At 34.3% G+C, this 8,025-nt stretch overlaps 1 long non-coding RNA gene across 4 annotated transcripts; it reads left to right on the top strand.

Moving 5' to 3' along the window:
* Positions 1–1,834: 1,834 nt before the first annotated feature.
* On the top strand, positions 1,835–5,548 carry LOC113353117. Of its 4 annotated transcripts, none has more exons than XR_003361084.1 (10): positions 1,835–2,079; positions 2,292–2,380; positions 2,470–2,549; positions 2,635–2,951; positions 3,185–3,256; positions 3,566–3,769; positions 4,129–4,240; positions 4,354–4,411; positions 4,567–4,638; positions 5,203–5,548. It is a non-coding gene; the product is annotated as an uncharacterized LOC113353117 (long non-coding RNA). The 4 variants fall into 4 exon arrangements; XR_003361085.1 differs by having other exon boundaries at positions 2,151–2,380; XR_003361087.1 differs by lacking the exon at positions 3,185–3,256.
* Positions 5,549–8,025: the final 2,477 nt, after the last annotated feature.

Raw genomic sequence — 8,025 nt, 5'->3', positions numbered from 1 at the left:
TGCTTCCTTTTCTTCTTTCTACTTTAATTTGTCTCTGTTAAGTTGATCAATCAAGTTCCCCTGATTTCTATCAAGAACACAACCGTCGCAAACTCTATTAACTCCTTCCATGATTTATTCAATCACAAAGTCATTGCATCAATTACTCTCCAAAATCAAAACCCAATTTCAATAAACAGAAACCTTAATCTCGGAATCAAGCAAAACCCTAGTTTAGTGGGTCAAATCAACATCTTAATTTCATTAAATTGAAACCTAATTTTTGAATCAAATAAAACCACCGAACAAAACCCTAGTTTACTGATTAAATCAAAAATCAATTTCATTGAATCGAAATCAAAACCCCAATTTCTAACCCAATTTTGTTAAATCAAAACTCGAACTTCTGTAAATAGGAAACCAAATCTATGTTGTTATTTTCTCAATTACCCTACATATGTAAGATGTGATGTCTATTCTATGGGATCGATAGTTAAGAGATGAAGAAATTGAAATAGGATTTGATGTTTTTATGTTGTTAGTAGAAAGAAGTTGTGATAATGTTTTTCTCGTCAATGGGATTGAAATTTTTAATGATATGTTTGAGTAGAAGGTTCGGTGGGCATTGAGTTAGTTACTCTGGTGTGGATTGAGTTAGTTACTCCGATGTAGAAATTTCATAGTGGTTACAGTGGCAGTGACAGTCACAGAGAGTTAGAAATGGTGATGGACCGATGGTGGTCATGGATTTGGAGAAAGTATAGAAGATAGGTTCCTTGTCTTGTGTGAGTATGATGTAAATGTTGAAAAAAATTAATGGTATGATTGTAAACTGGTTTGGTAATTCAATTTAATCTAATTTTTTTTATAAATTTTTAATAATTTCTAAACAGAAATCAAGATATAAGACATTCAACTAGGTTCAACGTCCAGTCCGAGTACCAAGCCCCAAAGTTGGACAAATGTTAGACCAAAGCCTAGTGTTGGTCTAAACCTAAGTACTAAACTCCAATTATCCCATTATATCTCCTTTTTTTTCTCTTAATAATTATCTTTTAACCTACACAAATACTCCTCCTATCGGAAAAAAAAATGCAAAAAATAAAATAAAAATGGAAACTGAAGGGATGGCACAACACCACAGTGAGGTTTCCCCAAGACCCATTTCCTTAACTTCAATATACTATAGCTAAGGGAAATTGCACATCATGGTGCTTGGCCTAACTAACAATATTGAATCATTGTGAATTCTCTAATTCCATCATTAACAAATTGACTTTTTTCTCAATGTATTTAAACATTGCTCGACTTAACCATAAATAATCATGTTTTTTTCCATCAAAATAATTAATCAATACTTTAAATAAGTACCAAAAAGAATATCTCCAATTGAAATCATAATGTCAGATTATCCTAAATAATTTTAGTTAAGCCTAAATCGATAACCCAATCCACTACACCAAATTCCTGGATTCGTAACGGCCGTTACAAAATCGCCGTTGCAAATGGCCGACTACTACAAATTTCCATATTAGTAACCAAATTTCGTAACGATTTATAAACCCTTACATATTTCCTGTTTACAAAGAGTCGTTACGAAATAGTTGTAACAAGGAAAGCCGTTACGAATTTTAGAATAATTCGTAATAAGGGGAAGCCGTTACGAATTTTTTATTAGGCGTGCCATTCACACGCTTGGTCACACTAGGTGGTCACTGGTCACATGAATAATTTTTTCCACCCAAAGCAGAAACTGATTGAGGATATTTCCTCCCCCTCTTATCTTTACCCATTAACCATACATCTCGAGCTCCCCATTATTCTTCATCTCTTTTCTTTCTCTGCCTCTCTTTTTTTCTCTTTTGCCAATCAAAGATTCTTCCATATGGATCTACAGAATTCCGATGAGTGTTCTTGATATTTTCTTGTCCCTGTTCAAACAGAGATGGGAAGAATAAGAAATTAGGGTTTCAGTGATTGATGGATTTCAAAAAAATAGAGTTTCATTGAGTAGTGAAAACGAAGGGGAAAATTAGCTGAAGTCTTGAGTATAGAGAAAAGAAAGCGAGAAAAGGATGATTTAGATCTTAATCTTTCTAGGTATTCTTATTCTTATCTTTTTTATTGATTTCGATTCTCAGATTTAATCGTGTTTTATTTCCATTTTGCAGTTAGTCTGAATCGTGTTTTATGTAAACCCTAATTTCAAGGATGAGTTGTTGCTGCTGAGTGGTTGAAATGAGTCGATATAATACAGAACAAACAAATTTCAGTAATCTAAGAAAACCGACTAAATTCACCCAATTTTTCAGGGTTTAAGGTTCGGCAGTATGGGGAAGGGGAAGATATCACCTAAATTTGCAGTCATGAAGAGATTAATAAGCTCTAAAATGATCAAAAAGTAAGCTTCATAAAACTTCTTCTCCTTTTATTTATTCCTTTTCAGTTTCAATCTCACAAAAAATAAAAATCTGCTCTTTTTTTTTTTAGTTTTTTGAATTTAGGACAAAAGAGGATATTCTAAACCCTAGAAAGAAAGATCTTCAGAAGGAAAAATTACCCAGAAACGTGTAAGTCTTCTTGTTTTTTTTACTTAATTTAATCTTGATTTTCTGTGATTGGTTTAATTTAAATTTCTGAAATTTTACTATGCAGGCCTCGAGTATCTTCAGCTCTGTTCTTTAAACATAGTAGTGCGTTGGGTCCTCCTGATAGGGTTTTGCTTGATACTAATTTTGTACTCTGTGATATTTATTGTGTGTAACTGGTTTGATATGCTTGTTTGTATTACATCGACTCATTTGTGATGGGATGAATTGGTGATGGTTATCGACAAAAATTGCAAGGATGAACTGTTGCTGCAGAGTGGTTGAAATGGATTTTGGTGATGTTCTGTTGATGGGTTTGCTTATAGAGGCGTGTATTCTTGCGATTAGTCAATAATTACTTCAGACTTGGAGACTGAACCATGGGTACAAGCTCAAACAGCTCAACTAGTATCTATAATTTGTGTTTGTTGAGTGTTTGATTTTATATCCTTACCGATAATTTACTGTGGTATAGTAATATTAGTAGTTATATTACCAGTTTGTCATTTTTAGCTAGTGATGCTCCAATTTTGTCTAGCAACTTGGTTTCATTGTGACATTGTACCGCAGACTTGCAATTGATACATAATTTGCATCACGTTTTTGTGCTTGTCCAGTTCGCAAGATTAGAAGAACATGGAAGTTGTTGAATCTATAACTGGTGGTTACATAGGGACCATGGTCAAAGGGTAATGGAATTGGTTACTGTGTTCTCTCTAACTTGCTTTTGTTTTTTGCTTTTTTTGACAAATTACCTAATACAGAGTAGGTTTTACTGAGTGGCTCTGTCGGTGCTGTGTCAATGATTTTTTATAAGAATTGGGAGTTATACAATCATTGTCATATCTGGTTATGTCATTTATACAGTAAACCCTTCTATTTTGATATTAAATGGAATGGCTATGTTTGTTATCATTCAGTTCACTCCTCCTTGTTAGAATACAATAAACCCTTCTATTCTGAACAAATTGTTGGTTCTTTCTGTTTCTGTTCTTCAGCTTATCTTGTGAGGATGACGAAGAGCGAGCAAGTCGTAGATTGTACAGAGGTTGCTTTCATTCTCAAACATGTAGTGGCTGCACAACTGTGTTTGCTTCGGGTGTGATTTGTGCCGGTTTTCAGACTGCAATTGTCGGACTTGCACTGATTTCACAACGAATGCTAAACCTTAAATCTTCAGAGTAAATTGTTTCCAGGACAAGGTATTATTTCCTTTTTGTCTTCTGGGCGGGTATGGTTGCTATGGCATTGGGATTTTCTTATGCATAGAGATTGATAAAAAAGTTACAAAAATATGACCATTTGTAATCTATGACTAACTGTTACTAGTCGTTTCAGTATTTTGTTGCAGGATTTATTAGTTGGGTTCTATATTACTTATTGTAATCTATTTCCCTTTGTCTCAATAGTGAGTTGTTTACTTTGGTTCACATCATGTAGTCTCTTAACTGTTTCCCGTGGTTCCCTAACTATTGCTAACTTCTAGTTCCCTTAATAAGTAAGAATCACTTTGAAACTTGATACATATCATAACTTGTGTATAACATAAACATTATTTCAGAAAGCCACAGAAAGAGGAGTCGAGATATACGAGCAATTTGAGTTCCCGAAGAAAGTTTCCCAACACTACAGAAAGAGTTGGTTATGGAGTTGTGCTCAGACCTTGTTGACCGGTATGTAATCTCGTATTCATCACCAGCAATATTTTGACACGTCTGGTGGTACTTGATGTGTTATTTTTTATGAATAACTTTGACGGGATATTGGGCAACAACCTCCAACTCAGGAATTGATTGCTAAGGATTTTCATGGAACTGAGTGGCGATTCCGTCATGTATATCGGTGTGAGATTCATTCAGTCTCTTCTGTTTTTCCTTGAGGAATTGAATTGTTGGCTCCAGTTGGGGTTCTAATATTAAGTTTTCTTATGCTTTGGTTGTATGATGTCAATTGATTTCAACTGGAATACTCCTTACAGTTGATATCTTCTTATTTGTAGTTACGGAAGAAGCTTTATATACAGAGCTGCGGCACACTTGTGCTGGTCCTCTTGTGGCTATACCACGTGAAGGTATACTTATTTTTCCAGTGTTCTACATTTAGCTCTACTGGTTTAGTCAATATACAAGATTTCATTTAGTTTTTTATGGTTTATCCAACAAAACAAGATTCATTCAAGCTAGTTTTGACCAGTTTAAGTATGATTTCATTCTCTATTCATTTATTTGTTAGATTTCTAGTTAAGGAATTGTAGGAATAAGTGAGAATGGACTGAACTTAGGAATTTAGCAACTGCAAGTTTTGAGTAAGTTTCTATGTAGTTTCTGCTTATAGTGATATAAGTGAGAATGAACTGAACTTAGGAACTTAGTAGGTTTTTATGACATCCCTAAGAATTTGATACTTAACTGATTTTTTTGGTACTTAAAAGAATTTGTATTCTTTTTAAATTTGTATTCTTAACTGAACCCAGGAATTCCATTTTGATCCTATTAGCTTCAATTATTCTCAAGGCTGAAGAGGTGTTAATGTATGCTCAAATTTGAAGAATTCTATACGCTTTCAGTTGGTTACCCTGCAATTTGAATCTTGACTTCTTAGCGGTTTTGATTTTGTTTCTACCTTCTTTTTGCAGGCCAGATTCTTTGTGCAGGAACTGCAAGCGGCCTGGTTATTATCCTTATGAATAAGTCAGGGATTACGGAGAACTTGATGAAGAATGCTTGGTAACTATCTGCAAGTTTTGAGAAGTATCTTCAAGTTTTGAGTAAGTTGTATGTAGTTTTTGAGTTGAACTTATACTGACCTAAGTGAGAAGGAACTGAACTTAAGAAGTTTCTATGTATTCCCTCGGAATTTGATAACAAAAAAAAAAGTACTTAGAAGAATTGATGTTCTTTTTTTATATGAATTGATTGATTGAATTTGAATGTGGCATGAATTGAATGAAGAAAATATTGTTGGATTAGGTTATTTGTATTTCCGGCAAAAATGTACTGCCGGTCAATATTTCCCTGGTCAAAAATGTTCAGTAATGACTAATTTTGACCAGGTCAATATTGACTGGCAGTAATTTTTTCCTGTTACAAAAAAATAGTAACGTCCAGGAGGTGTTACAACTGTCAGGTTACAAATAATTCCTAAAGGCTCTCGCCTATTACGACTCGCCACCTAGTAACGGCTTAAGCCTGTTACAGATTCTGTTACAAGCCAAAATTCGTAAAGTCCCCACTGCCGATACAAAAACAATGTAACACCCCTTTTTGAAGCAGGCAAGAGCCGTTATAACCCGTTTTAGTAACGGCTTACTTCTGTTACTAATTCCAGAATTTGGTGTAGTGGCTGTTACGAAAATTTCGTAACAGGGAAGAGCCGTTACTAAGGTTTTTAGAATTCGTAACAAATCTTATCCGTTACGAATTCTTGACTAGGCATGCGAGTCACACGCTTGGTCACACATGGATCGTAACACCTTGAGGATGTGCGTGTGCCATTCACATGCGTAACATTATTTTTCCACCCACGGTGAGTTTTACCAGAGGATATTTCCTCCCTAGCGTGTGCCACGTGAAGTCAATGGATAAGCTTAGCAGAGATCGGGTTCACTTTCATTTCTCATTTTTCTTTTTTCTCTCCTCTGCTCCTGCCTATTTTCCCTCCTCTCAGGCGATGAAACCCTAGTTTCATCACAGAGATCGTATCCTCCGAGAAACCATCACATAAATCACCGTAATCTTTTCAACAGGATTGAATCATCTATCTGCGTAAGTGTTAATCTTTATAAGTTTTTTGATTTTTAGGGTTTTATCTTTTTTTTAATCGATCTGTTTTTAAGGCTTCATTTCATCTTTTTTTTTTTAGTTTTTCCATTTTTTAATCCGTGAATCTGATACGATTTGTTGAGATCTGAGTTATATTTTGTTAATCTAATTCGATTTTTTTTTTTCTAATTTCCTGTTAGGGTTTGAAGAATTTTGAAGACTTGAAGATTGAAGAGAAGGTATAAGATTCGAAAAATTGAACTGATTTTAGGGTTTTATGTTAGTTTCGGAAATTTCTATTTCTAGTTTATAAGCTATGGGTGTTGATTGACATCATTAGGTTCACTTGAAATTAGTTACATACTATAAGTCACTGACAGTTTTTGATCCATGATTATACACTTAATAGTTAATATTGTTGCAGTGATTTGTGATTTTGGGTTACTGGTTACTTAATTCCTTTCTATTTGGCTGTACTAAATCTTTTGTCAACTGCAATAACTTATTGATTTGACAAAGTTGAAGTATAAACTCATTAAATGAACTGCTAGTTTCTGGTAGGTAATAGAGCTTGTGAATTAGGATAATTTATGATTCTTTTATGTTATTGATAACAACAGTCAATTCAAGTTAAATAGTTGTACAATGTATGAGGTGGTGATTTTGATTTAATGTGTACATTGATGGCTTTTAGTAAATGGAAGTCAAATGAAAGTATGAACTGATTTTAGGTTTATTTTTCTAACATGGGTGTTTCTTTTATGACTTCAGGGTTTGTTGCTGCTCATCAACTATTGAACTTTGAAGAACTTTTGTCCAAGTTGAAACTGAGAATATAGCTGGGGTATGTGTTTTTATGAACTACCATGTTTAGTTGTTCCATAAATATGCTCATCATGATTTGAACTTTAGTTTTTATGTTAAGGTAGTTTTTAAGCTTAAATGAACTAAAGTTAGGAAGTTTTGAACTGAGAACATAGCCAGCTAGTTGTTCCATAAATATGCTCATCATGATTTGAACTTTAGTTTCATGTTAAGGTAGTCTTTTAAGTTTAAATGAACTATAGTTAGGAAGTTTTGTTTTGATATTGAGTGATTCTCAGTGGGCAATATGATAACAGTCCTAGTGGATATTCGCAAAAGCTACTTGTAGCTCATTCTCTCTTCTTTGAGGGGATATTTCTGTCGCTAACTTGAAGGGCTTCGGCAACCCTGTACCACTAGGACTAAGTGATTTTGTTTGATGTTTGAAGGGTAATATGTCCAATGATGTGGATAAGAAATGGATGAAGTGTCCCTGTAAGTCGATAGATTACAAACAAGGTGTGAAGTCATTCATAGAGTTTTCCAGGATTAATGGTGGTGGGTGTACTTTGTTTTCATGCCCTTGTCGTCGTTGTATGAATTCTAAAATTTTAATTACCTTGAGTGAGATATCATTTCATTTTCTTAAAGATGGTATGCAAGAGATGTACACAACATAGCGTTTTCATGGGGAAAGTTTAGAAGCAGCACGTAACACTACAACTGAATATGTAGACGATAATGATGTCACAGCAGTTTTGAATGAGAGTATTACAACAGATGTGGATGAAAATGTTAGGGCAGGGATGGATGAGAATGGAGAAGCAGGTGTTGATGATAATGAAGAAGCAGGTGTTGATGTGAATGTTGGAACCATCAGGTGTTATCAGAAA

The sequence above is a fragment of the Papaver somniferum genome, chromosome 2 (genome assembly GCF_003573695.1).
Source record: "Papaver somniferum cultivar HN1 chromosome 2, ASM357369v1, whole genome shotgun sequence".
Taxonomy (NCBI): Eukaryota; Viridiplantae; Streptophyta; class Magnoliopsida; order Ranunculales; family Papaveraceae; genus Papaver; species Papaver somniferum.
Note: the sequence above shows the minus strand (reverse complement) of the source record. Positions and strands in the feature narration are given on the sequence as shown.